The sequence below is a fragment of the Oncorhynchus tshawytscha genome, linkage group LG14 (genome assembly GCF_018296145.1).
Source record: "Oncorhynchus tshawytscha isolate Ot180627B linkage group LG14, Otsh_v2.0, whole genome shotgun sequence".
Taxonomy (NCBI): domain Eukaryota; kingdom Metazoa; phylum Chordata; class Actinopteri; order Salmoniformes; family Salmonidae; genus Oncorhynchus; species Oncorhynchus tshawytscha.
This window is the reverse complement of record NC_056442.1, coordinates 41,012,437-41,027,669: the sequence shown is the minus strand read 5'-3', so window position 1 is coordinate 41,027,669 and position 15,233 is coordinate 41,012,437. Positions and strand designations below refer to the sequence as shown.

Sequence of the window (15,233 nt, the reverse complement as noted above, 5' to 3'; positions counted from 1 at the left end):
TTTCCTTACTGCTAGCAGCGCCTGTTAGACTACCCCATTTGCACATGCATTATTAGTGAGGGCCGTGCCATTGACTTCAAGGATGAGAAATGTGTTCCTGTTTGTTATAAATCAAGGTAGAAAGCCATTAGAAATCACATTGTGATCGAATGCCAGACCTGATGTTAACTCTCATGAGACGTACCCTGAGGACAATGCCTAGTAATTCCATATGTAACCTAGTTTATCACCAGTGGTCTCTAGATTATTATTATTTTTTTATAACATTTAAGTGTGACAATATGTTGCGTGAGACTGGCTATGCCAAAACCCTTGTTCACAAAGTGAACTGCAGTATGTGTTCAGACAGCAGTGATATGCTGACATGGCTACGCTAGTTGTCATTAACAATGTGTGTGTGCACCGTGGTGTAGGCTGATTGGTGATGCTCGTGCTTCCTATCACTCAGAAGTTAAGATGACAACAATGAATGCCATGGACATTTCCCAGTTGCTTTGAATGTTCAAAATCATAGTGTAAGAACACTTTTAAAGCCTCAGAGGATAAGATTATCCAGCTTTCAAAACAAGTCCTTTTTGGCAAGCCACATCAGTCAAGCTAACTAGGTAGCTGTTTTGCTTTCTACCACATTCACTAATTTGTTTGTAAACAATTAAGAACTAGTTTGATGTGTTCTTGTCAAACTGTCAACAGAGTAGCTAGGGATCGGGATCCTGGGATCGGAGGGGCTCCGTGTCTGCAGAAAAAGGGGTCCAGGCCAATTGGCAAAATATGTATTGTAGCCCAAGGAGTGGCTGATGGGCCTCTTCAGCTAGCCGGGAGATGGGCCTAGCACGAGGCTAGTTCCAGGCTCACTGGTGCTTGCTTCGGGACAGAGACGTTATCCAGGGGGTAGCCACTCAGATAGCAGCTAGCTAGCTGCGATGATCCAGGTGAAAATGTTCAGAGCTTGCAGTAGGAAACCAGAGATGTGGAGAAAAAGCAGTCCGGTATGCTCTGGGTTGAATGTGCAGACTGCAAGGAGTTTACCAGGCTCAGGTTAGCTGATGACCGCTAGCAGTGGATAACTGACTACTAGCTAGCTAGCTTATTTTGGGGGTTCCGGTTCTAAAGTATAGAAAATAGCAGATCCGTACCACATTGGGTGAGGCAGGTTGCAGGAGAGTATGTTGAAACTGAGGCTAAAAATCTTTAAAAAAATATACCAAGTATCCATTCTACCATCAGACATTCTTCAAAGGACAACCCGGCCTCCCATCTACGACCAACCAATCGAAGCGCAGCTCAGAGTAAATATTTATTGCATTCTCCTTTTTCAAATGGGCGGTTATTTAGAATGCATAAGATACTGTATTTACGATAGCAAAGCTGCCTAAGGACCGATAGACACAAAACCTTTTTTGCTCCTCAGTCTTCCCGCTCTTTCACTCAAACCCCCCCCCCCTTTTTTTGTGTAACCAGCCACTATATCGGCTCCGTTCACCAGGTCCATCAATGTATGATTCATTCTGTGTATATGTAATTCTGTGCGATTAGTTAGGTATTTAGTAAATAAATAATTAAACCAAATGTTTTGCTGATTCAACTTGTTAACCAGGATTTGTGAAGACAACCAAGAATTTACAACTTTCAGATGAGACAATAAGGTGAGGATTAAATATTGGCTGCTACTGACGTAAAAGATGACCAGGTCTTTAAGAGTTTATTCGGAAGATAACAGCTCTATAAACATTATTTTGTGGTGCCCCAACTTTCTAGTTAATTATTTACCTGATTAGCTGTTACTGTAATTTAATTATGCCAATGTGCTTTCATTAATTGAAAACCCTTAATCTATTTTATGAGAATTTGTAAGATTCTTGTTTGCATAAAATAGATGGAGACCAGTCTTTTCAATAATAGGTAACAGAATTTATTCTTGGAGCAAAAAATCATGTATGTCATATATATTCACTTCACCCAGTATTGTAATCAATTCTTACCAGAAAGCATGTAGTCCTTGGCTCAGACAGTGTAGTAGTGAGGACTCAGTAGCATCTCATTCCTGTGCAAGATCTTGGGAATCACCTGTACATGTGATGGAAGAGTGCACTGGACATGTGTTGGAAGAGTGCACTGTGCATGCAGAGGGTTGCAATTTCATTGAATTGGGGATAGTTTAACCAAAATATGCCACAATACCTAGAATTCCCTTATGTATATCCCACTCTTTTTTTGACGTTATAAGCTAACTTTTTTAATGAATTTAAGCAAATTTACCAAAATTCCCGGGCTTAACTTCCCAAAGAGAAATTCCAGGAAAGTTCTGGAAATTTACCGGAAGTTTCCAACCCTATGTCTGTCCATCACTTTTTAACATTTTTTTTACCCCCTTTTTCATGGTATCCAAATTGCTACAACTCCCGTACGGGCTCGGGAGAGACGAAGGTCGAGAGCCATGCGTCCTCCGAAACACAATCCAACCAAGCCACACTGCTTCTTAACACAACGCACATCCAACCCGGAAGCCAGCCACACCAATGTGTCGGAGGAAACACTGTGCACAGCGCCCGGCCTGCCACAGGAGTCGCTAGTGCGTGATGAGACAAGGATATCACTAGATCCAAGATGGCGTAGCAGTGAAGACGTGTTTGTTTGTCCTCTCGTGTACTTTTGTATTTTTCGTATTTTTTTGTATATATATATTTCAATTTCTTTTCAATCTCTTTCGCTTTTTAATTTGATTATACCTTCCGGTAACCTGCCTCACCCAATGTGATACGGAATCGCTATTATTTTCAATTTTATAACACATCCAAGAACCTCCAGAAGCTAACCAGCTAATTAGCTACAAGCTATTTAGTCATTTTTAGCCACTGCTAGCGGCTTTTATCTTCTGCACAGATACCAGCCCTGTTTTTAGCCTGGATAATACTCGCTAGTCTACCAGTATCGGACTGTCTCTCCACAACAACGCCGGATTCCTGCCGTAATCCCTGGACCACTACTTTTGATCTTCACAGCTAGCTTGCAGCTAGCAGCTAGCTAGCTCACAGCTAGCAGCTAGCTAGCTCACAGCTAGCGTGCACTCACCGTGGCCCAATGTTTCAGTTTTTGATTTGTTAAAAAAGTTTGAAATATCCAATAAATGTCGTTCCACTTCATGATTGTGTCCCACTTGTTGTTGATTCTTCACAAAAAAAATACAGTTTTATATCTTTATGTTTGAAGCCTGAAATGTGGCAAAAGGTTACAAAGTTCAAGGGGGCCAAATACTTTCGCAAGGCACTGTAGCTGATGCCTGCTGGACTGTCCATTAATCACGGTACTCCATTATGTTTAACTTACCCTAGTAAAACTGACTCTCCTACCGATCCTCGACTTCAGCGACGTCATCTACAAAATAGCTTCCAATACTCTACTCAGCAAACTGGATGCAGTTTATCACAGTGCCATCCGTTTTGTTACTAAAGCACCTTATACCACCCACCACTGTGACCTGTATGCTCTAGTCGGCTCGCCCTCGCTACATTTGTCGCCAGACCCACTGGCTCCAGGTCATCTACAAGTCCATGCTAGGTAAAGCTCTGCCTTATCTCAGTTCACTGGTCACGATAGCAACACCCACCCGTAGCACGCGCTCCAGCAGGTGTATCTCACTGATCATCCCTAAAGCCAACACCTCATTTGGCCGCCTTTCCTTCCAGTTCTCTGCTGCCTGTGACTGGAACGAATTGCAAAAATCGTTGAAGTTGGAGATTTTTATCTCCCTCACCAACTTTAAACATCTGGTATCTGAGCAGCTAACCGATTGCTGCAGCTGTAATAGTCCATCGGTAAATAGCCCACCCAATTTACCTACCTCAACCCCATACCGTTTTTATTTATTTACTTTTCTGCTCTTTTGCACACCAGTATCTCTACCTGCACATGACCATCTGATCATTTATCACTCCAGTATTAATCTGCTACATTGTAATCATTCGCCTACCTCCTCATGCCTTTTGCACACAATGTATATAGACTCTTTTTTTTTCTACTGTGTTATTGACTTGTTTATTGTTTACTCCATGTGTAACTCTGTGTTGTCTGTTCACACTGCTATGCTTTATCTTGGCCAGGTCGCAGTTGTAAATGAGAACTTGTTCTCAACTAGCCTACCTGGTTAAATAAAGGTGAAATAAAAAAATAATAATAAAAAAACGGCCTAACCCGGACGACCGCGACCGTGTGTCACCCCATGGACCTCCCGGTCACGGCCCGCTGCGAGTCACTGGTGGCACAGCTAGCATTGCGATGCAGTGCCTTGGACCATGGCGTGACCCGGGAGGCCCCCTTTTTAACTGTTTCTGTGACCAGTCTTAACTCTTCATCTTCTGCAGTTGCTCTTTTGAATTGCTGCCATTTCTCTTCTGAAACAGGAAGTTGATGAGCGATGTACATTACATCCAGCTCACCATCCAGCAATTTCTTTATCTGTTCCTTCAGGTATGCTTAGCTCAGTGCATCAGTGATGTGTATCTCCTTTCCTGGTTTGTATGTCACATGTAGACAGTATCAATGTAGTTTAATCAGCTTTCTTTGCAGTCTGGCTGGTGTTTTCTGGAGCAGCTTCTGGAAGATTGTTTCCAAGGGCTTGTGGTCTGAATCCACTATCAGGTACGATAAAACTTCTCGCAGTCATACACCATCACCAGTAGCTCTTTTTCAATTTGAGCGTATCTCTTTTGACAGTCTGAGGGATCTTGACCCATATGCGATTGGCTGACCATCTTGCAGGATCACAGCTCCCAAGCCTTCTGAGCTGGCATCCACAGATAGTGTCACTGTTTATATTTTTATTTACACCGTAGTACTTTAACACTGGCTGCCAAGTGTTTTCAAGCTTTTGAAGCTGTTACTGTGAAGACTCTCAACACCACTGAATGTCTCCTTCCAGCAGTTGTGTGTCAGTGGTGTGCTGATATCTGAGAGATTTCAGATGAACTTTGTGAGATACTTCAACATTCCCATGAACCTCTGAAGTGCTGCTTTGTCCTCTGGCTCTGGCATTTCTTGTATTTCTCTGACCTTTTCGGAGTCTGGTTTCAGGCCTTTGTTTAACACATGTCCAATTTAGCGAGTTTCTGTCATTCTGATTTTGCACTTTCAGTTTCAAGTTGATGCTTCTCAGTCTGTCTAGTAGCTGTCTCAGTTTCCGGTCGTGCTGTTTGGTGTCATCACCCCAGACAAGAATGTCATCCATGATGTTTATGACACCTTCCAAATGCTGGGTGAGGCACCTCTGGAACACCTCTGGAGCGGACGCGATTCCGAACAGCAGTCTCTTGAATGAATACCTCCCAAACGGCTTATTGAACGTGCAGAGTCGGGAGCTCTCTTCATCCAGTTGGATTTGCCAGAATCCTTGGTTTGCATCAACTACTGAAAATACCTTGGCGTTAGGCATTTCAGAAACTACCTCTTAAATGGTACGCAACGTATATGTTCTCTCTTGATGGCTTTGTTTAGATCCTGTGGTTCCCTGCATACCTGTAATTTATTTGGCTTCACGATTGTCACCAAGTTGTTTACCCTTTCAGTAGGTTCAGTTTGCCTGACGACATCCGTGCCACTTTTCTGGGTGACTGAACCACTGGTGTGACTTCTGGGTCTATTTGTATGTGATGAACTCCCGGAACACATCCAGGTCAGTGAATAAATCTTCATAATCACTCAAAATGTCAGTCTCTGTCCTTTGTTCAAGCTTGAATATTCTCTGTATTAAGCTCATTTTCAGACGAGCTGATCTTCCAAGTATTGCAGGTGCATCTTATTCTATCACTTGAAATTCCAGGTCTAACACGTTCTCTTTGTATTGACGTTTGAGTGTTTTCTTGCCCTTTGGCTCCATCTGGTGGCCTGAAAACGTCACTAGCAGTTGGATTTTTGCATGGAATCACCACTCACATTCACTGTCAGTGTTTTCAAGTCTCTCATGGACGAGACATTACACTCAGCTCCCGTATCCAGTTTAATAGTAACTTTGTGGTTGTTTATTTTCAGTGTTTCTGGCCACTGCTAATTCTCAGTATTTTTCTCATTGACATTCACTAGCCACATTTTTCTTGGCTCACAATACGTTTGGAAAAGCTATTTTAATACATCCAAGTCCTCTACGTCATCATCCAAATCAAAAGTATTTAATACCTTGATTGCATCATCTCCGGCTACGTGCAGGAATGTGGCACATTTCACTTTTCCGGATTTCTTGGAGATGCCACTGGCATTGATATAATGGTTGAATTTCTGGATCCACACTCCAAATATCAGCTACATTTCCCTCTAGGTTCAGAGTAGTTGGCGGTCTCATTTGTTTGATATTTCGGAATGTTGAGCTTTCCTTGTATTACTTTTTAACTTCTGACACCATCTAACATATTAGCACACTGAGGCAGGGATTTGGGTAGAATAACAAAATGTATCAGATGTCATGGGTCAAGTGCAAGTACAGATGGTCAAGTAGGAATTAGTAACAGTGCGACCCTCAGGCACTCCATACATGACACCTCAAATACACTACAAGTTTTACATTTCCTGCATTTCAGAAAAGTACTCCTGCAACAGGGTGAACAAATTAAGATCCTACATATGTACAGTATTTCTTACACTCTTCTTTTTTGACTGGAATTGTGTTGTTCATTGGTAATAAGTGTAGCAATTATTCCAGTTTAAAATAGTTTAGCAAAATACTCATCAGATTGTCCTGCTGTCTCCTTGTTGTAATAAAGCGAGTCTGTGACCGTGGTTGCGGGACACATTTTTTGGGTGTGCCCTTTTTTTTGTTTGAGTACATGGCCCCCAAAAGGTCTTTTCACGTCACTGATGGGCAGTGAATTCTATTCGCGACAGCCAGGTAGGTGCTAGCCTTGGGATTCGCTAGCGAGCGCTGTTTCGTTCCTCAGGAACGCGAGCATACCATAGACAAGTTCTTGCTGCGTGCATTTGTAGAGGGAACAAAAATCAAGCCTTCGGACGCACTTGTGTTGGAGGGCACCAAAGCACCTTTCTACACCCACATAGCCTACGGAAGTGAAGCGTATCTGGTCACATGTCAGTAGATCGTTAAACTGATACATCAGTCATTCAGCCTATTCATTTTCATCAGGAAACTACTCAATGTAGCTATGTGTTAAAATCTATCTGTGCATGTTGACGGAAGAATGTACATACAAGCTAGTGAGGTTACTAAGGAAACGCATCCAGAGCTCTTTAAAAAAATCCTTGCTGTAGGCTAGGTTGGAAATACTAAACATACTAAACTCTTTTCACTGAATAAATGCAGCAGGTGATATCCCAGATTATGCCTTTAACATTCTATTAACGTCACATTTCAACATACTTTACGTTGAGCATCAATGGATAGAAGTCCTAAATTCACACTGGTTTTGTTTAATTTCAATCCTAGTGTTGTTCAGTGGGCAGAAAACGTCACCCATAGGGTTAGGAATGTAATCCACCTCTTCTACCTCTCTCAAGGTACATGAAGTCGATTTAGAAGCAGGCTCCCAGCAACACTGCCTTTACCTTCACATCCAGTTCCATAGGGAAGGAGATTCCAAAGTTATCTGCATCTATGAAGACTTCTCGCAGGAATCCAACCCACTGCTTACTGATCTGCCCCACCACCACTGTCTCATCCAGAGACTTCACATCAAAGTTGACATCTGAACTGCAATGACAAACAACATTTGGCCCATGGATCTTAAGCTGGGGCTGTCTCCTCTTGTTCTGCACAGTGAGTTTGGGCAGGTAAGGGTGCCACTCCTGCACCACATAGCCTATGGGGCTACCAGGGGGACAGAACCTCCAGCTCTTGCAGGCAGCAGGGGAAGCAGCAGCAGTCGCACCTCAAAGGCCGTATCAGGGTCATCACTTCCTCTCCCAGGTTGTCCTGGATGTGAAGGGTGAAAGGTCGGGCTCGGCCCAGAACTGTAGAGTGCAGCATTCCTTATCTGCTACAGCAAACACTTGCTGCCCGACACTGTTCTTTACAATGTAGTTATGTTTCACCTCCCAGCCCAGAACCACTTCAGCCAGATTAACTTTCTGATGGATGAGGAGCTGATCAATTTAGTCAGGTTTTCCAGTCCTGGAAGGCAGGCTTGTGGTCTGAGAGGGGCAGGCATCATCACAGGATCCCTAGGGGGCACAAAGCCTGGGGTTAGAGGTACTCTGGGAATCATGGGTGCGGGGTAGAGGCCTGGGGATAGAGGGACACCGGGGCTCGTGTTTGCTGGGTGGGAAGCATTATTGCACCCCTCTGCCATGATTGCCTGTCCTAAGCCAGGAGGGGCAGGGATCATCACAGGAGCCTGAGGGGTGTAGTCTCGGATCCTCCATCCTCAGGGTCTGGTGGGCAGTATGGCACCTTCCTGCAGTGGCTGGCATGGATTCAAGTAGACCTATTAGCTACGTGAACAGCAACACCTGGTATGGTGCAGTCCACCTCTGGTGGTTCCAATGCCTTCGTCTCAGGTCTCACCACCAGTCAGTCACCTGGTTGCAGTTTGTGCAGGATACCCACCAGAGGCTGGGGCAGAGCTGCTTTCAGCCTGGGGAAAATAGTCTTCAGAACATTGTTTAGAGCAGTACAATAACTTACCATGTCATCGTTGCAGCCCCTCAGGTTCAGCTTGTTCTGTAGGAAAGGGGTCAAAATCTCATGTGGGGCCAACCCAGTAGTTATGTGTGCCCGCCCCCTCATGTACATCAATGCGAGTGGCATTACCGTGACCCAGGGGAGGCCAGTTCCTGCCATGAGTTTCACCATCATAATGTTCAAACAATTCAAAATATGAATTTATACTTTCAATTTTACTTTCCAATGAACTTCTCATTTCCTTTATTTCCCACTTTCTTTGTTACTTTCTATTAACTACATATCTCTTCCTCTCAAATACCTGACTTTCCATTTTACAATCTCTACTCTGTCTCTACTATACCTCTGTCTTTAATAATGCATTACTCTACCAGGTAAATCTACCACTCCCCACTTTTGACACATGGTACTGGTACTGGTGTAACAGGGTTATATTGGTGATTCCCCTTGCCACTTTATTGTTAAGCCAATGGGTTTTTGGTTTGAGTTTGTCTTGCCTTCACCTACTCAACATGGCATCTTATTGGCCGGTTTGCGTAGCTTGCTTACGAGGGGGGATGTTCCAGTTAGAATCGTCCCAGTGAACAAGCACCAAACCAGCGGTAAGTTGTTGGTTGCAAAGCACTGTACATCAAAAGTGAATTTTATACTCTCAAGTGATGATTTAAATGTACAATTTATATCAAATTGTTTGTAAATGTTATTCGAACATCACACATAAGATGCAGCGGTTTTTGGAGAATATTTGTTGTGCATTTTGTTGTAGAGAATTCCCGCCAGTACTAGCTAGCAACTTACCGTGTCTGGTGGGGTGGGGTTCATATATTTTGTACAGTGCGTGAGTGCAGGGTTGGATGGTGAGACGTGCATTGCATGACGTGCAATTTTGTGTCGTTCTTATCAGGTACATTGTTAAAGATATTATATTGTAATTGTATTATTTTGGTAACTGTCCCAGTGAACAAGCACCAAACCAGCGTGCGTGAGTGCAGAGTTGGATGGTGAGACGTGCATTGCATGACGTGCAATTTTGTGTCGTTCTTATCAGAATAAAGCTACATGACTGGTGCTACATGTTGGAGTTCCGTGTTGATGACTGATTGTACACAACGCAAGACGAGTACTGTTACAGTGGTGCCGTGACCCGGATAAGACGTTGCTGGTGCAGTTTATGGCGATATCGCATTTCGCCACAAGAGGGCGCCACTAGAACGTTTTATTATCGAAATGGATGATTTCTCTGTCTGAGGCTCTTCAAAGATAAATGATAACTTTTGTGTTACTTGTTTATTTGCAATTCTAATGTATATCTGATATAAGTAGGGTGAGTTTTACCAGTGGACTAGATATAGGTTAGATTTTGACGTGAGGTTTAAAAAAAAAAAATATATATATATATACTACCTAATAGAGAGAACTAAAAGGTAAAGCTGTGTATATCAAGGATGCAGACCCTGCTTTAAATCAGTCACTAAATATTCCAGTCATTAGACTATTCTCCTTGAGAATTAGAGTGAAAAGCGATTGATCAATCCCCTTAGCCCTGCATTGCATGACGTGCAATTTTGTGTCGTTCTTATCAGAATAAAGCTACATGACTGGTGCTACATGTTCTGTGTCGATGACTGATTGTACACAACGCAAGACGAGTACTGTTACACTGGCCATGCACCAACTTAGCAAGGTAGGGAAAACAAGAACGTGGCAGAGTTGGCAGCCCAGGCGGGCCCAACCACAGTTTCTGCACATTGTCATATGTACACAGCCTCTTCCACTTCCTCAGCTCGACAGGACCTACAGAAGATCGCAAGTCTGAAATGTCATTGGGGGAGAAGAGATTCCTAATAGGATGTGAACCCATCTGCAACAAAGGAGAATCAGTAGACACAGCTGCTGCTTTGGCTGCCAAATCAGCCATTATGTTGTCCTTGGAGAGTTAGTATGAGCCAAACATTTACATACAGCTATTTCAGAAGGGAGAAGAATACCTTTCAATAGGTTATCAACAAGTTTCCAGTGAGAAATAGTTTTCCCAGAAGACGTGAGGAACCCACGCTGTTTCCCAATGTAACAAAATCATGTACTACCCCAAATGCATAGCGGCTATCAGTGTAGGTAGTAACTGACTTATCCTTCTCCACTATACAAGCTTTTGTGATTGCAAAAGGGGTTAGATTAACCCCTAAAGCACAGAAATCACTGCTACAGTATAAACCCTCACACTGCACTGACTCATCCTGCAATGTAGCACATAGCCATTGCTTCTCATAATGGAGATATCTTGTCAATGGTGCAAAATGGGAGGTGCAATTTATGCCCGCTTCAGACTTGAAACCGCCCTCGTAGCCCCAATTGGTTTTAGCCATTGAGAAAACACAAACAATATTGGGCACCTCATTATCAATATCCACTGAATAGTACAAGTCACACAGTTCTTACATTGGCATCAATTGCTCCCCCTCCTCCTTCTCCTGTACTGTACAACTATTATGTTAATACCCAATTTACATAGGAGGTCTCTGCCCATGGGATTGGCAGGGCAGTGATCAGAGAAGAGGAATTGATGCTGACATTTCTCTTCACAAAAGGAAACAGGCACAGTTACATGACCTCTGAATGGGAGGCCTGAAGCCCCTACAGTTTGGACTGTTTCACTAGACATGGGAGGCTTCTTATTAGCCTTACAGTCAATCACAGACATTGTAGCTTCCGTATCAACAAGATATATTATTGACTAACCATTGACGCAAGCCTCCACGGTTGGCCCTACTCTGGTAAGAGTGTGACTCTTTAAAAACAAATGCTCTGGTTGCTCTGATGATTCTAACACAACTGTCCCTGTCTCCTCATCAATACTCCTCCTGTCCCTGTCCTGGATTGTTCAGGGTCGTCTGTGCAGGCATCTCCGTCTGCCAAGCCCCAGGTTGGCCTCAGCCTTGAGGGACTTCTTGTGGGCCCCACTGTTGCTGTTGCTGGACCCCGTGAGGTAGCCCACCCTGCCATTGGTTGCGGGGTGGCTGCCACGGCTGTTGTTGAAAGGGGGGCGTCCATGCAGGTGCTTGCTGTCTCTGCCTGGCCGGTTCCCCTCTTTCCACTGGGATTCTATGCCTCTAACCCTATTACAGGGGCTGAGTAACTGGCTTACTAGGGCTCTTTCATACCGTCCCAAGGAGGGGTGCGTCACTTGAGTGGGTTGAGTCACTGATGTGATCTTCCTGTCTGGGTTGGCGCCCCCCTTGGGTTGTGCCGTGGCGGAGATCTTTGTGGGCTATACTCGGCCTTGTCTCAGGATGGTAGGTTGGTGGTTGAAGATATCCCTCTAGTGGTATGGGGGCTGTGCTTTGGCAAAGTGGGTGGGGTTATATCCTTCCTGTTTGGCCCTGTCCTGGGGTGTCATCGGATGGGGCCACAGTGTCTCCTGACCCCTCCTGTCTCAGCCTCCAGTATTTATGCTGCAGTAGTTTATGTGTCGAGGGGCTAGGGTTAGTTTGTTATATCTGGAGTACTTCTCCTGTCCTACCCGGTGTCCTGTGTGAATTTAAGTATGCTCTCTCTAATTCTCTCTTTCTCTCTTTCTTTCTCTCTCTCAGAGGACCTGAGCCCTAGGACCATGCCTCAGGACTACCTGACATGATGACTCCTTGCTGTCCCCAGTCCATCTGGCTGTGCTGCTGATCCAGTTTCAACTGTTCTGCCTGTGATTATTATTATTTGACCATGCTGGTCATTTATGAACATTTGAACATCTTGGCCATGTTCTGTTATAATCTCCACCCGGCACAGCCAGAAGAGGACTGACCACCCCACATAGCCTGGTTCCTCTCTAGGTTTCTTCCTAGGTTTTGGCCTTTCTAGTGAGTTTTTCCTAGCCACCGTGCTGCTACACCTGCATTGCTTGCTGTTTGGGGTTTTAGGCTGGGTTTCTGTACAGCACTTTGAGATATCAGCTGATGTACGAAGGGCTATATAAATACATTTGATTTGATTTGAGGTGCTCCACTTCCCTCTCCTCTGGGGTCCCCCTTTGGGGCCCCCCTTCTCAGTCTGCCCCGCCTTTGCTCTTCTGTGGCTCAGAGCAGTCAGCCGCAAAATGACCCAACTTCCTATAGTTGTAGCTACAGTTGTAGCACTTGTGCCAGCTTCCTACAGTTGTAGCTACAGTTGTAGCACTTCTGCAAGCCTCCTACAGTTGTAGCACCCCACGTCCTGCCCCCAACGTAGCACTGAGTCCCAGTTTATTTTTTACAGATATGGGCTATCTCGGTTTGTACTGACCCACCAATACCCTCATCTCTGCTGAATATTTCACAGCGTCCTTACTTGGGTCTGGTAGGTCTTCTACAATGTCTTTGATTTCATCATGTCTTTACGTCCTCTGGACATTCACAATTGGATTCCAGGCTGTGGCGGCAGCGTCATTGGCATTGTCAGGTCAAGGCTGAGGGTTGGGACAGGCCATTAGAGGATATTGTTGATGTAGGCCTGATGCTGGGTTGTACGGGGAGAGGGTAGAGGCACGCCTCTCCATCCTGGCCTGTAGATGGTCCTTCAGCAGGAGAGTCAGTAGGGGTGCCCCTCCGTCCTCACTTTCCTCACTGGAGCTGGGTGGAGGAGCCTTGAGAAAAGGATTGGTCTTCGTTGCCTTTTGGCGTGCTCCCCCCACTGCGTCTTCAGTGGGACGGGCCGGGTCACCCCAGACCCTGTCAGGACTTCAGTCAGCCTCCGCGCCAGATGATCAATCACTGGGGTGTTGGGAGAGACAGGGGGTGGGGCAGTAGGTTGCAGTGGTCTGGCATCCGGCGGTTCAACTGGAGGTGGCAGAGGAGGCGGCAGATTCGGCAACATTGGATAGAGAGTTTGAGGAGTAGCATAGGGAGGGGGACAGTCTCTGTCATCATCATCATTCCTATTCTTTCTGACTGTTTCATATTTTCCCTTCTTTTCTTCTTCCTCAGTCTGAAATACCATATTCGGACGGGGCTTTCTCTGAAATGGGTCCTGTCTCTCCTTTTGTTTGTCAGCTTCCATTTCCCATTTCCTGAATTTTACCCTGTCTATTTGATCCATTTTCCCTAGTTTACCTTCTTTCTCTACCAATTTCTGTCTTACCTTGTCTAACAGCATCACACTTAGTGTCCCTGTCAAAGGAAAACCACCCTCTCTATGCCATAATATCCCTTCCCCACTTATCTACCGTGACCTTCAAGGCTCCTGTAGGAGGGTCTGGAATGCCTGGTTCTTTGTCCACACACACTCAAAGATAACACAGACACACACAGGGGTAGACAAACAAAGAAAACCAGTTAGCACTGTTTATGATTTTATATTTTATCCATATGAACAGGGTAATTCATATCTTCATTAAAATACTGCCTAATTAGTGGCCCCAGAACAGGGTATTATCTCCACACGAGGATATCGCCTACTGCGATTACTGTTGTATAGATTCTCTTATGTCTATCCAAATGTACAAAACTACCTACAGAGTACTGTGTCTTCTATCTAATTGTGTAACACGGTCCCAAAAATCCAATCTTACCTCGTATCTTTTAACCTCCACCTCAGGTGAAGTGCCCGGAATAACAAAACACAATAACATCTAACTATCGTAACCCAGGGCATACCTGGCTAGCGCATTTAAAATAAATGGATTATACCACTTCTGGGGATCAATCAGTAACTTAGAAACGTAGATACCTCCTTCAGACAGCGGTCCCTCATCCAATGGGACTTCACCAGGTACTATGCTTCCCACAGAACCCACAGTCACCCTGGCCCCTCACACCTACAGACCACACCAATCCCCACTGTAATCAATTCAGTGTCAGGACAGCTCTAGGTCGCCCGCAACCGAGCAGTGACAGAGTATCGTTGAGTCTGCAAATCCTCAGATTACTCTCCTCTGACTCGGCCCTGCTTATGCCTCCAAGGTGCCGCCTCACACAGGACCACACTCGGAGCCTACGTAACAGAGGCTTTTCTTAAAAACTTGACTTTGTGTGGTTCCCTCACCTCCTTTTCAATAATGAGGAGAGACAAGGTCAATCACCAATCAGGATATTGGTGGAACATCTTGCTCCCCTCTCTCAATACTATGTTCAGAATCTGGTATCCACCCGTGTCCGCTTTCTCTCAGATCTTAGGCAGTCCAGCTGCTCCTTCAGGTGTGCGGCTCCCCTGAGATCCCAATTTGGGGCTCCCCTGTGCACAGTTTACCCAGATCTTCAGGAGCAACCAAACTTATCACACAAGTCAGAGTTATACTTAAACTAAATCTTTATTCACTTATTAATAAGGGAGCAGGTCACATCAAACACAAATGAATGGAGTGAGTACTCACTGAGTGGAGTGAGCCTCTGAGTTATATACTATCTCAGAATAGGTCAGGATAGGTGCAATCTCAGAGATGATGCACAATGGTTCCAGACACTAACCCCACACATCCAGTGCCAGACCTTAGGCCCCAAATACAAGGAACTTGTTGTTTTGTTTAGTACTAAGAACTTCGGACATTTGTTGTTACTTAGTTTCCACCTTGAGCTAGGGGAGAGAACAATCTCCCCCTAGGAGGAGTTGATTGATGCTCAGACATTGTGGAGACAAGTGATTGGTT

At 44.7% G+C, this 15,233-nt stretch overlaps 1 pseudogene; it reads right to left on the bottom strand.

Annotated features, from left to right (window-relative positions):
• Window positions 1-7,461: 7,461 nt before the first annotated feature.
• LOC112267440 lies at window positions 7,462-8,288 on the bottom strand (annotated as a pseudogene).
• Between the last annotated feature and the right edge of the window lie 6,945 nt (window positions 8,289-15,233).